This window comes from Oreochromis niloticus, linkage group LG17 (assembly GCF_001858045.2).
Source record: "Oreochromis niloticus isolate F11D_XX linkage group LG17, O_niloticus_UMD_NMBU, whole genome shotgun sequence".
NCBI lineage: Eukaryota > Metazoa > Chordata > Actinopteri > Cichliformes > Cichlidae > Oreochromis > Oreochromis niloticus.
The window spans coordinates 25,950,186-25,964,773 of record NC_031981.2 but is presented as its reverse complement, the minus strand read 5'-3'; the positions used below and the strand labels follow the sequence as shown (position 1 = coordinate 25,964,773).

At 40.7% G+C, this 14,588-nt stretch overlaps 1 long non-coding RNA gene across 1 annotated transcript; it reads right to left on the bottom strand.

Moving 5' to 3' along the window:
• Positions 1 to 634: 634 nt before the first annotated feature.
• LOC109195060 (uncharacterized) lies at positions 635 to 2,124 on the bottom strand. The gene is made up of 5 exons (XR_002056734.2): positions 1,855 to 2,124; positions 1,533 to 1,597; positions 1,280 to 1,377; positions 1,127 to 1,135; positions 635 to 831 (listed from the first exon to the last, which is right to left on the bottom strand). It is a non-coding gene; the product is annotated as an uncharacterized LOC109195060 (long non-coding RNA).
• Positions 2,125 to 14,588: the final 12,464 nt, after the last annotated feature.

Sequence of the window (14,588 nt, the reverse complement as noted above, 5' to 3'; positions counted from 1 at the left end):
AGGATGTCAAAGAGCAGAATGCCTAAGCTTGACCTCTTGAGAGATGTCCAATAGAAAGCTTTTCCAGCTTTCTGCCAACTCAGTGTCAGTAATGCATAAACAAGCATGCACTCCTGTAGATAACAAATTGGTAAACAAATCTTAAAATGTTTGACTTGTGAGGCTTTCATTCAGGGAATTTTATTTCAGGATACTCGAATGTATATTGAAATGTGTTGAAGAAGTTGCCTGATAAACACTGCTCTGTGTCAGGGGCTGATGAAATGGAGATATTATACAAATTTGGGATTAATTTGTGATTCATCAAACCGTTTAATCCCGGATTAAATCACAGGCATGAAGTACAGCTCCTGCTTTTAGCTTTTTTTACTCAGATGCTAATCCAGGCTTCAAAATGTTGCACGTGAAACCTGAAGTATCATTGTTTGATTTAATGATGCAGAAATATTAAGTAATCACCTGAAAAAAATCTACATATACTGAACATGTGATTTTGTTATTCACTGAGACTTTCTTTTATGTAAGGAAGTGTGAATTAAATTTAGGGGCATTAAAAAAGACAAACAAATAAATAAACAAAGAAAGACTGAAACGGTCAGCAAAAAGGATGATTATTTTTTTCCCATTTATTATTAAAAATGATCCAGCTGCACGTTATATTTGTGATATTTTCACGTGCGCTCTCAGCGGTCGGGCTGAGTGCACAACGTGTGCGATGAGGTTTCATTTCAAACCTTGGGGTTTTCAGGGTCTTGGGACTACTCACTTACCCTCCCTCTGGAAAGCTGAAATCGCACCCCTGGGCCGGGAGATGACCCTTATCCACACCTCCTGCACACACACACACACACACGCACGGTTAAGCACTCACTCACACACACTCTCAGTGAAAAAGGGTCGGACTTGGCAGAGGAATCCCATGGTTTTAGAGCGGGATCCCATTAAAAGTGCATGAGTGTGTCTGTCTAGGAATCAAGACACCCGCTCTGTTGCTGCTGCTCAGCCGATAGCTCTGTACCTGTGTGTGTGTGTGTGTGTGTGTGTGTGTGTGTGTTTGTGTGTGTGTGTTATTTATTCATGTACGCAGTTATTAGAGCATTTTGGGGCAGGCATCACTCACTCGTACCGGTTGTATCTAGAATGAAGCAAAGGAGAGCAGGTAGCTGTTTTATCTCTGGGTCTCAGGTCTTCATAAGATCATTAACTTGACCTCTGACCTCTGCAAGCATAGTCTGCACAACTTCAAGTCACGTTCCAGGACAGGAAACAATATACTCACGCTTGGAGGTGAGGATCTTAGTGCATGAGTTTCATGTCGCGTTTCTGTCGCACTGACTGGTTTTCTCTGTCAGACTGTAGCTTTGTTGACCTCCAAACCTGAAATGCAACATTTCGTATTTTCGTGAAATGTGTAACAGAAACAGAGACATGGGAGGAACATTTAAAGAACAAGAGATCTGAAAAAGAGATTTCCCACCAATATTCTAACAGTGGAACATTTTGTCAGGTTTAGTTCAGCTTCTTGTTCCTACCTGTAATTCTGTCGTCCTTCACTTACCAAGCCAAGGCTGGATACACACTGTCTATTTATTTGGTTCTGAAAGTGAGTTTAAACATGATGTCATATAAGTAATTATATTCACTGACATGACATTTGACACAATGATGATCCAGCAAAGTGAACATAATAAATAATATGTGCACAAAATTATGAAAAGATACATAATTATGTGTATAAATAAAGATTTTAAAAAATCGAATTATTTCAGCACAGATTAAGTCAGAAGCTTTCCTTTTTCAAGAACGATGCAAATATTACTTTTTGTGCACGTGGACATGTTGAAGTTATATTACCTTCATTCACATCAGCCATAAAATGCAGATAAGTTTATTTTCTCTTCCCGCTCCTCCTGATTTCCAGCTCTCCTTTGCGGCAGTTTTGCAGCCCTTGCGATTAAAACAAACAAACAAACAAACAAACAAACAAACAAACAAACAAACGAAACAGACACGCACACACGTGAACAGGAAACCAAAGTCACGCTCACAGTCCGGCTTTGTTTGTCTCCTCTAGACAAACACCAGACAAACCTCTGTCTTCTCTCTCCGAGCCTTCGCGCTCGCTCTGAGAGCACAGCGCTGCGCTGATGCTCGGAGGAGCGCCGAGCGCAGAGCAGGAGCTGCGGCAGGCTGCTGCGCTCCCAGCCAGCAGGCGGCGCTGCTCGCACGTTAAACAGGAGCAGCTGCGAGGCCACGGAAGAGGCCGAAGAACAGCAGCCGAGACTGGAGAAGTCAGAGTGGATGAGAAACGGACGAAGCTCAGTTTACATTTACACCTCATTATTATTATTTTTATTATTATTGTAGGCCGGTGACTGGAGGAAACTGCTGAACTTCTATTAAAAAACAAACAAAAACAAAACAGTTTCACTTATTCCCCCCTTGTTTCAGCCCTCAATCTTTCCTTTCCTCTTACTTCTACCCCTTTCATCTCTTTTTTCCTCCATTCATCTGTTCTTTGGTTTTTCTTGTTCCTTTCTCTCCTTGATTTGACTGTTTCTATTTCCTCCTCTTGTCCCCTCTTTTTCCTTTCATTTTCTCTCATTTTCTTTTTTTAATTTTCTTTTTATTCAAATCTAATTCTACCCACTTTATTTTACTCTTTCTTCTCGACTTATCTCCTCAGTTTGTTCTCTCGCCTCTCAATTTATTAAAAATATCTGTTTTCCTTTTCTCTCATTTTCTTAAATGTCTTTCTTTTCCTCCTCTCCTCTCCTCTGCTCTCCTCCGTTGTCCTGGCCGAGCTCCAAGGACGGATGGAGGGGGAGCATGTGGAGTACGCTCAGTGCCACTGACAGCTGTCACTTTGGCTGGTGCTACTGCAGATGGGCTAACCTGAAATGAGCAGGGACAGGCCTGTAGCGGAGTGCGTCACTGACCGCCTCCTTCATCGTCCTCCTCCTCCTCCTCCACGTCCTCCTCCTCCACCTCATCCTCCTCATCATCCACAGGGAGAAAGTAGCAGCAGAGTATGTGGTGAGGGCTAAGGTGCAGGGTGATGTGGCAGGTTGGGAGAGATAAGGCAGAGGATATAAGAGGGGTCAGTGGGGTCAAGGTGTGGTTAGCACTGACAGCAGGGCTATGAAAGTGATCCAACACAGAGCCTGAAACAAGCCTGGGTGAGAAGGAGGAAAAGAGAAAGTAAAAGAAGGATGCAGGAGCAGTGGTGGAAGAGGACAGAGGAAGATGGAAAGTGATAGACTGTCGTTCTTAATGTGGTTAAATAATAATAATAATGATAATAATAATAATAATAATGATGATGTGCTGAAATATCATAATAGCATAAATATCATTGAATGAGACAAAATGACCTGTTCCTAAGTAATATATAACTAATTTAAAACATTAATAAATTGCATATTGCCTGCAAATTAAGACATTTAAAACAACTAATAAATGATTAATAAAGAACATCTTATTAAAAGTGATTGTGAGCAGATAGATTTTGAGGCAGAAATCTTTCATATCTAAGATTACTAAAGGTGCATTTTAAAAGTTTTCCACCACTAGCTGTTCTGTACATCAATGTGAGCACACCTCCAACCTGTATATATAAGATGGACATAACCGCCTCAAGTTGCCCTCTTGGTGACTGATCTGATTAAGAAACCAAGGGATCCTACTGTCATTGCCCCGGGTCATTTGTCCCAGTACTTCGTGATGCTTAGTCTCTTGTGTCCTGCTTTTAGTTTTCCTTTTGTTGTCTCATCCTCTGTAGTTTAGCTCAGCTGTGTCTTGTTTTTGCAGATGTCTATAGTGCTGCCTTCCCATTAGTCCCTCACAGAGCTTAATGTTTCAGTAGTTTACAGTTTTCACTTTTCCCTTTTGCCCTTTAAGTTCTGCAAACAGTCAATAAACAGGTCGCTTTTAGATCAGTCCGCTCTGTCTCCACACAACCGCATTTGCATCCTTCACTAGCAAGGAAGAAGACGATACAGACTGCAGTGATTACCTTATTCCTAAATCTGACTTTGGAAATGTTTTGTGAGAAAGGAAATGTAGTGTACACTGCATACCAAGGATAAATAAATCAATTTTGTTATCTTTAATTGTTTTGTGACCTTTGAGACACCAGGAGAGAGAAACTGAGGAAAGAAAAGTGGTGGAGGGATGATAAAGTGACAGTTTCTGATTCTGAGGACTCCTGCTCATGAACAGCCAGTGCCAGACTTTGTCTTTTCCTCCTGTATCTCCGTAAATGTCTGATGTGTGTGTGTGTGTGTGTGTGTGTGTGTGTGTGTGTGTGTCCCACTCCGTGCATATCCACAGTGCGTGCTGATTCAGCTCGTTATCTGATGGAACCGTAGACAGAATGAGTTTAAATCTCACCATTGCCGCAAGCTCTCAAAGTGCCTCATCTACTTTTTGCTCTCGCTCTCTCTCTCTGCACACATCAGACTTCACAGGTGCACACTTACTGTGAAGCAAGACTACACCACATATCACAAAAGTATGAAGCAAAATGTTGTTTTATTAAAAGCTTTGTGTGGCTTTAAACTACTTTCAGAGGCAGCTCAGACTTAGAGTGAGAGAAGCTGGTGAGACTGAGCACTAACGTCTTGTTTCAACACCATGGGTGTCAATATGCAGATATCATCCTCTGATTCCAGACTTTCGGTAATATAGCCTCTCGTCTGCTCCCATTCACACATTATTAAGGATCATTGATGATTTCAGGCAATTTGGAGCTTTAGGTTCAGCGTCTGGACCACACTAAGGCTGGATGGAGTTTTATAGGCCAAAGCAAACTGGTTAATCTTAGATGGGACATGCACCAACTGTTGAAAAAAGTCACAGTCCCTGAACTATCTTTTTAGCTATGGCCTATAGTTGTGTTCAAAATTAAGCAGGCTCTAGAGGCTGTTTAAATAATTAAAATCTAAAAAAAAAAGAGAATAATTTTACTTTGGGACTGTATCTCTTTTGAGACAATAAGAAAAATCTGACTAACACCTTAGACTAATCTTGTTTAGTCCAATGGTGTCAAGCTCAGCCAGTTTGATTCCCAAGTGGGCAAGACAAGCAAAACTATTGCATGATGCCCTATACAAAAATTGTTTTTTCTTTTAGTTTAAAAATGTGCAGTGAAATATCAGCAGAATGATTTTTTCCCACCAGTCTACTGTCATTACTGTATGGTTGGAAATCAAAATAAAAGCTGGCAAAGCTCTTTGGCTCTACCGTCTTGCTTCACCGTGGTATGACAGGCTGTGGACAATGTCTTTGTCAGTAGGAATGCTGGAAAACTTTCACACCTCACACTCAGGTGAAATAACCAATTTGGACAGCCCCTCTCATAACACATCTATTCTTAACGACATGCAGCACAATGCTTCCTTGGTGCAAAACACAGTAACAGATTCAAAAACTGCGCCTGATTTCGCCTCAGTTTTCACACACCGCAAAGGCATACGGTGGGCCGGTTTCGAATCTTTACCGACCAGCTTATGGCTCATCGCTCGCATGATTGACAGCTTTGGCTTAGTTGGAATATTTGGTGACAAAGTAAAAAGTATTCTAAAAAAGTGTAAAATATCAGCATGCTCTAACATGAAAATGATTTAATCAATAAACCTTTATTAGTATCATTTATAAATGATATAAATGATGATCATATAAAAGCAGCGACAGCTTAAAAAATAAGGATGGCACTGCATGTAAAAGGAACTGGGTATTTAACACATCCACAGTAAAGGTTTAGGGCAATTACTCTCATTTACAGATAATCCTGAAGTAAAAACTGACAAATTTTTCATCCAACCCCTCTGGGTAATTTGAGCTCATGGTCTGTTAAATCTACACTGGTGTAATAATCAGGATAATCTGTCTGTAATAGGTGGATTACAGTAGGTTAGGGAGTTTGGACTCTTTGGGAGAGCACCCCTTTGGATATAAAGTCTAATTCATTAATCAACTACGGCCCATTCATGGCCTGCTTAGAGAGAGACACAGCTGAGCTCTGAGAACTGACGCTTCAGCCAACTATAATCATTATCCCCAGAAGTTAATTTCAGATGGTAAAGCTGGTGTAGCTCTATACTTTTAATTTTCTTAGACTAAAATCTAAGAATATTAGCCCACCTTTCATCGCTTGCTGGCCTTCCTACTCTCTCTGTGGTTCTCAGTCTTAAGGCTTCCAGGTGCTAGTGGGGAAATATGAGGTTAACAAAGCTTTAAATGAAATCATTGAAAACTAGGATGGCTCCACTATTTCTGACAGACACACTAGTTTTGTTTAGCAAATTTTACTTACACAGGCTCTGAGGATCAATCTACATTTGGTACTCTGGAGTATTTGGTCCAGCAAGACATAAAGTATGTGAGGAGTTGTAGGCCATTTAGTTCCATTCAAGTATATATGGACTCAACAGCATGTCATTTCTGAGGAAAAATTCATAAATTGGATTGTTTTTGTCAATCACAGTCTGTCTTCTGTCCTGTCTCCCTCCCTTAACCACAACTGGGTGGGTGTTGGGGAGGAATGTTAGACAGTGGTTAGGCATAGATAAAAGTTTTGTTTGTGTGATTGGGTGAATTAGACTTGCATTAGAAAGGCCTTCCTGTGCTTAACTGAGAAGAAATATATATCTATCTTTATATCACTACTGTGCATTTACCATGTATGTTAAGTATGTATGCCGACTCTAATGAGTTGTCCCCAGAAACAGAAAGGATGGTATGACTAGCCATGTGAGCAATACATTTATTAGGTTTCTTTTTCTCTGAAGATTATCACAATTTGCACGATTCCTTTTGCACATTACACATCCACCTTACAAGTGAAAGCTTGTGAGAAGACACAAAACCCTTTGAGGTTACAGCAGGAAGGACATCTGTGCAAAACCTGCCAAACAGGCAGACATGTTCTACCTGCTCATGTTTTGTAGGGTACTTAAAAGTGGAATAGAAGGGAGAGCTTTCAGTTTCCAGGCCCCTCTTCTGTGGAAGCTTCTTCTGTACACCCTCTCTACTTTAAAGATTAGGCTTAAACCTTTCTTTTGTGATAAACAATAGAGTTAAGGCTTGATCAGGTAACTCTGAATTTCCCCTTAGTGATGTTGCAATAGGCCTAGGCTGTGCACAGATATGCTGTGTGTTTCCTCTTCACTCTTGTCTTCCACAATGTGTTGTTTGACCCGTCTCCATCCCTTACCCCCATCCTCACCCTCCCCAACCAGGGCCAGTCACCTGCCCCTCCCTGACCATGGTTCTGCTGGAGACATCATTCAGTTAAGAGGGAGTTTTTTCTTCCCACTGTCACAAAGTGTTTGCTCATATGGGGTCATCTGATTGTTGAGGTTTTCTTTGTATTACTATAGGGTCTTTACCTTACAGTATAAAGTGACTTGTGATGATTTAATGCTATATAAAAAAACCCTGCAGTGAATTAAATTAGTATGCCTGAGTTGTTATTGTCTCATTTTACATTGCTGTTTATGGAATGTAGATATTTACTTTTGTTTTTCTGAGTTTAGTCCTTTTTCGAGTGACTTCCAGGCCTCTGTAGGAGATTGGCATTTTATCTCTGTCCACACAGGGACACACAGGGACAGTGATAACAAGCAAAATCCACACAGGAAGGCAGCAGCCAGGGTTTGAACCAGGAATTGTGAGGCAACAGTCCTATCCACTGTGAGACATGCATGAACTTGAACAGTTCAAGGAACAACAGAGAGGTGGTTTTATTTGTGCCAGGATGAGTTTTGGTGGTCGAATCTGTGATAGACACACAGAACCTGTGACTCTGTCCCCCTCCTCATCTCATACAGGCACGTAACGCTCCCTCTGTGGGCGTCACAGGTCCGGTGTGAAATGCACGCAAACATTTAAATATTTCAGATGCTACTTTCGCTTGGCAGCCAACCAGCCAGCCAGCCAACACATGCTCTGAGAGAAGGAGAGACAGACAGCAGCGACAGTTTCATAAATAGTCGATGAAGAATGAGTGGCCCCTCCTTGCCACAACCTGTCAACGGCCCACAATGATTTATTGATTTCTACATTTGTCACATACAAAGACAAACTTAGCATCTCTGTGTTTTGTCCCTCTCTTTTTTTTCTTTCCTTATTTCTAATCTGAAAAGCAAACAGAGAGGGCAAATCGCCATGTGAAAGCAAGTTCAGTGTCTGTAGTCAAGGATCTTCAGTTCTCTGCTTGACAGCAAATATACAGACGAGCCTTTTTTCTTTTGTCTTTCCATTCTTCCTCCTTTTATTCCTTACACTCTTTTTCTCTCTACCTTTTCTTCCTTTGTAATTTCCTTTCTTGATTCTTTCTTCCTTTACCATCCTTTCCTAACTGTTGTTGTCTTCCTTGAGATGCCTGTGTCATCTTTAATTTTCATTCTTTAAATGTCCTTTCTTTCTTGCCCATCATTTCTGTTTCCAATCCCTCATTTTCTGCTTTTTATTTCTGCCGGCAACCTCTATTTTTTCTTTCTTGCTTTAGCTTTCTTTTCATTTTTTTAATTGTTCTTATTTTTCTACAGCTCTTCATTCATGCCTTTTTTTCAGTCTTCTAACCTTTTCTCATCTTCTCCTTTCCCTGATCTGATTTTTCAGCGCTATTCTTTCTTTCCTTTCATTATTAATTATTTTCTTTTTCTTGATGCCTCCTTCCTGTAGCTTCATGTTCCCTACTTGATAAAGAAGTTTCTAATGAGACCCTTTGTTGAAATTTTCTTTTCCTTTTGTTTCCTTTTAGTTTCTTTCCAAGGATTCCTTTCTCTTCCTCTTATTCCCATGCTTCCTTTTCTCTGTGCCTGTTTTTCCTTTCCATCCAACTTCCTTGATGGCTTGTCTTAATTCATTCTTCCTTTTCTTTCTTTTCCCTTTTTTGCTTTCTTTCCCCCTTTCTTGATTTATTTATTTTTTGTTCTTTTCCTTTGCTTCCATTTTTTCCTTTACACACATTATTCATTTTCCTCCTGGATTTCGTCTTCTGTTCCTAAATACTTTCCTTCCTTTCTTCTGTCCATTTTTTATTCCATTTTCTCCAAACCAAACCAAATCAAAAATAGTTGAAAATTCAACTCAGTTTTATTTATATAGCTCCAAATTACAACAGTTACCTCAAGACGCTTAATTCACTTCTAACGATTTTACTGATGTGACTGCTGTTAAGAATCACTTTGACATAATTTTACATCATTCTCACCACAAAGTTCTCAAAATCACCAATGCATTCCCGCCTCACAGGTGTTTCTCATTGTGTTTCTGTACACTTTCTATGTACTTTTGACACATATTTTACTACTAAAGATATTTTGTTACTGTGTTGATGCATTTCTCATCTGAATCTCATAACTCATGAACACAGTTTGAGTTATGAGATTTTGTTTCTTACTTTTTGGTTTTTACAGCTTGTACAGCTCTCTCACATTCCTGAATACCGTCAGTTAGTCTTTTCAATCAAATTACTTTAAACTTCTTTTATAATACATTATGTTACCAAAGGTATTCACTCATCTGCCTTCACAGGCATAATATAAACTTGAGTGACATTCCATTCTTAATCCATAGTGTTAAATATGATGTTGGCCCACCCTTTGCAGCTGTAACAGCTTAAAATCTTCTGGAATGACTTTCCACAAGGTTTAGGAGTGTGTTTATGGGAATTTTCCACAATTCTTCCAGAAGTGCTTTTGTGAGGTCAGACACTGATGTTGGACACGAAGTTCTGGCTCACTGTCTCCTCTCTAATTCATCCCCAAGGTTATCTGTTTGATTTTAGGTCTCTGTGGAGGTCATACAACTTCCACACCAAACTCACTCATCCATGTCTTTTTGAACCCTGGTGTGCAGTCATATTAGAAGAGGAAGGGACCATCTCCAAACTGATCTCACTGTAACTCCTGAAAAACAAGCCCACACCATAATCCCTAAACTTTAAACTTGGCACAATGCAGTCAGATAAGAACCGTTCTCCTGGCAACCACCAAACACAGACTCATCCATCAGATTCCAAGTCAGAGAAGCATAATTTGTCATGCCAGAGAACATGCCTCCACTACTCTAGATTCAGTGGCTACTTGTTTACACCACCGCATCTGAAGCTTTGGATTGCGTTGGGAGGCTTGAATGCAGCTGCTCAGCCATGGAAACCTATTCCATGAAGCTGTTCTTTAGCTAATCTGAAGGCCGCATGCAGTTTGGAGAGTTGTAGGAATTGATTCTCAGAAAGCTCTGTGCACTGTGCACCTCAGCATCTGCTGACCCTGATCTGTGATTTGACATGGCCTATCACTGACTCCTGAGGGTGACCCATTCGTCCACAAATGTTTGCAGAAGCAGTCTGCATAGGTGCTTAAGACCAAAGTGTGTGAAAACATATCCCTCACACAAACTGTCACTATGAGGCATAATGGATACATCCTTTTATGTAGTTTGTACTAATTTCTAAATTCGACCATCCAAAAGATGAAGCAGAAACTGAGACTCACCAGACCTGACAACAACTTTACGGCCTTCTAGTGTCCAAGTTTGGTAAGGCCATGTGAATCCTGCCCTCAGTTCTCAACTGACAGAATTGGTTCCCGACGTGGTCTTCTCCTGCTGTAGCCCATCTGCTTCAAGGCTTGATGTGTTGTGCTGTTTGTGTTATTTAAGTTACTTTTGCCTGTCTTTGAGCTTAAAACAGTCTCCTCTATCCTCTGCCATCAACAAGACATTTTTGTCTAGAGAACTCACTGAACATTTTCTCTTCCTTTAACCATTTTTGTATACCCTTAAGATGATTGTGCAGTAAAATCACAGAAGATCAACAAGTTTTTGAAATACCTAAAACAGTCCCTCTGGCATCAACAACCAAAGTCAGTTAAAATCTCTATCTATTTTTTCTACTTGGTTTGAACTTCAACCATTCCCATATGCCTAAATACACAGATTTGCCTCTCTGTGATTGGCTGATCACATATTTGTGTTAACAAGCAGTTAACCAGTGCACCTATCAAAGTGGTGGGTGAGTGTATAATTAGCACAAATTGGTACAGCAATGCATTAAAAGAAAACAATGTTTTGACAGTGTGAAGGGTTCAAACCCATTTCTTCCCTCCTTCTGTCCATAGTTGCATTAATATGACAACAACATTTTGAGAGAAAGCACCAGAGAGGGCAATTTGTCATTGCTCCGTATAGAAATGCTCCTGGTCCTTTTATCTTCTACAAAAACAATTTTTCTAAAACATTTTTAATCCCTTCTTAACGGTTACCAAATTCCAGTCACATGTTCTTTAGTTTTTTCCAGTCTCACATTCATTGAGTGCTCTTAGGTAAACCTTGTTCACTCTTATATCTTTTTTACTCCCCCTCACTCTCCACCTGTACGTCTTCTCTGTCCATCCATCCCTCTCCGTCCCCTGTCCCCTGCTTTTAGAGCCTCTCTGAGCGCTGGCAGCCTGTCGATGAGAAGCATTGGTTTGCGGCCGGCCCAGTCGATGACCCTGACAGTGTGCAGTTATCGTTCTAATTAAGATGCCACACTTGAGTTAAACCGTGGCATTAGGATTTGATGGGGAATTGATCAGGGTGTCAGAGGCGGAGTGAGACAGAGAGAGATAGAGGTGGGGAGGGGGGAGACATGGTGGGAGAGAAAGAGATGGTGGGGGGATGTAAAACATAAGGAGGGTGGGGGGTAAGCTGATAAATGGATAAGCAGATGTACTTTATCCACTCCTGCCATGTCTTTATAGCTGAGGAATGAAGCTCAGATTAGATAATATTACAAATTACAGTGTGAGAATGTCAGTGCCAGCTTTGATCTCCCATAGTTCTCCCTGTGATGGAGTATCCTGTATGTTTGTGGAGTCAAGAGGAGGAGTAGGGCGAAGGTTAAGATAATCCTTGATAACACTTGATTGCCCAGTCAATATCTTCAATGACAGGAGCTGAGTGTGTCTGTGTGTGTGTTTGCAACCTCTGCAAGCTTTGGCAGGGTCTTATTGCTTCTCCCTCTTGGTTTTTCAGCTGAACCACCACACACTCAAATGACGTGGCTTCACAGTGAACATCAACAGTAAGAATGCAAGCTGTTTGCAAACACAACACGCGGTGGCACTTCCCATGCTGCTTAACATTAGAAACGGTGAGTGTATGATTACCTGCAGCGGAACAGCTGCGGGCCAGCATGCATGCATGTGCCGCAGATAAATATGAATGAGCCGCAGATAGGCTTCATGCATTAAAGTGGGTGCGGCCATGCATATTCACTCGGCTCACTGCACACATTCACATGCATTTTAGACACATTCTCACACAGGACTTTACAAACAACTCTGCACGCACTACACAGCGGGCAGGAGGGAGCGGTCGCCGGGCGAATTAGAGGTCGGCTCAAAAGTTTTTGTACATGTCAGAGCTGCGAGAATGCGTTTGCCTGCAAGCATCAGGCAAGTTTGTTAAGAAAGCACGTCAAACACATAAGCAAGAAGAACAAAAACCAAACAAGCAAAAAAGCCCACACAAGTTATATTTAAAGGAGCAATCTCCTGAGAAATGAAGCCAGTGCGGTTGCTGTTCCTCTAATATGAGCAGATTTGGGTATTTTAGACTCATGCATTAAAAAGCATGTTAAAAAGCAAGAGCTTAATAATAATAAAGATTAAATGCAAAACTGCATTAATGCTTAGCGAATCAAAAGAGGTGAGTGTCATGTGTCATGTTGGCCCTGCCTCAGATTTATATAGTTTGTTTCTTTTGATACACTCATGCAGTGAACTGAAAGTATAAAAGTATGATAAATCAATGTGACTATAAGAGTCAGTTGCAGCAGTAGTGGTATCATTGTTATCAGAAAGAAATTTGTGTGATTGAGCCACATTTATCCCTCAGCTGTATTATCGTGGCTCTGGGTGTGAGCGTGTGGGTGTGTGTGTTCACTTGTGTTTGTGTCAGGTCCGGTTAATCACACGTCTTTTTCTGAGCAGCTGTTAGAAGCAGACAGCACTCTGAGGTCGGCCGTGTGTCAGGTGTCATTCATGCTTCCTGTCACTGACTGAGGACTTCGTCCCTCAAGTGCCTCATGTCACTCTCCCATTTCCACTCAGACACGAGCGTTATCAGGACAGTCATAAGGTCACAACACAGTCTACTCCAGATGTGGACTGACACCTCACTGGCAAGCATTGCTTCCTAGTGTATTTTTCCTGCTCTTGTGTTCTCATACCATGCACTGAGCTAAAAGCAAACTTACCTTTCAGTTGCTATTGAATAGTGGGTAGTTTGTTGTGATGTGATTTTCTTTCAGCCTGTTCTGAAGGCATAGAGACTACTCTTTTCTATCATTCTACTCTTCAGCAGCACTCTTAGCATCTAAAATAGGACCAAACCTCCAACTTAGTCCTCTTAAAAGTCTGCAGAGTGTTGCATCAACTCACTTTGCTCATATGCTCAAACACATTTGTGTGGTTTTCCAAATTAGTTGTTGTGATGCTGTCCACAGCATGTCTTATGTCCAGTCTAACTCACCTCACTCCAAATGACTGCCTCTCCCTGAGCCTGGTTCTGCTGAGGGTTTCTTTCTTCCCACTGTCACTGAGTGCTTACGCGTAGTGAGTGATCTGATTGTTGGTATTATTGTAGGATCTTTATTCTACAATATAAAGTTGTTGTGATTTGGTGCTATATAAATCAGAATGAATTGAATTAAACCGAACAGCAAAGAAAATGCCTTTTGTCAAATTTAGACAATAATTAAAAAATTCAATAATTCATTTCCAGCTTGTTGCTCTTACAGTTGGAAAGAGTCCTTGTTTCACTTATGAGTTATTGACTTTAGAAGTTTGATTGATTGTTAAACACTACAGATGGTCCTGTTCAAATGCGGAAAAAATATGAAAAACAGTCCAACCAAGGTGTTGACCAGGCCTCCAAGATAACCAGTCACCAATATTATCAAGCATCCTCAGTATGACTGATTACGACAGTCCTGGTCTTAGTCACCTTTTTAACAGATAAATACTTCAAAGAATGATACCAGAAAAATGCATTAGAAAGCCATGACTTGGTTTTTTGAGATCTGATGTTTGTTTTAAACTGAGGTTTTTAAATGGACTTTGATCCAGGTAGATTTTCAATTGCTCTCCTGGAAACTGGAAGCTTATTTCAGCTCACACCCTCATTGTGTCACCACCAGTTATTTCACCTTTATGGTCACTGAGACAATATTAGACACCCAGCAGAGACTTCATGAAAGTTTGTGGCCAACCAGTGGTCTGGCACATAGACTGTAAAACTGTAAGACAGCTTTACAGAAGCTAAAGATGGAGTAACAATGTGACCTCTCATCTCATCTTACAAGGCTTTTATAACCAACCTGACAAAGAAATGCTGTTTAAATTGAAAATGTTCTCAATAACATTTAAGAACCCCAAGGCTATTCCATTCATTGATTACCACTGACAATGATCATTTACATAAGTATGGGAATGTTCAAGGTTAGTTCATGCTAAAATGATTTTCCGAGACCGTTTCAGGTAGTCTTCAAGAAAATAATGCATTTCCTATACAGAATCAAGGTCCATGCATGC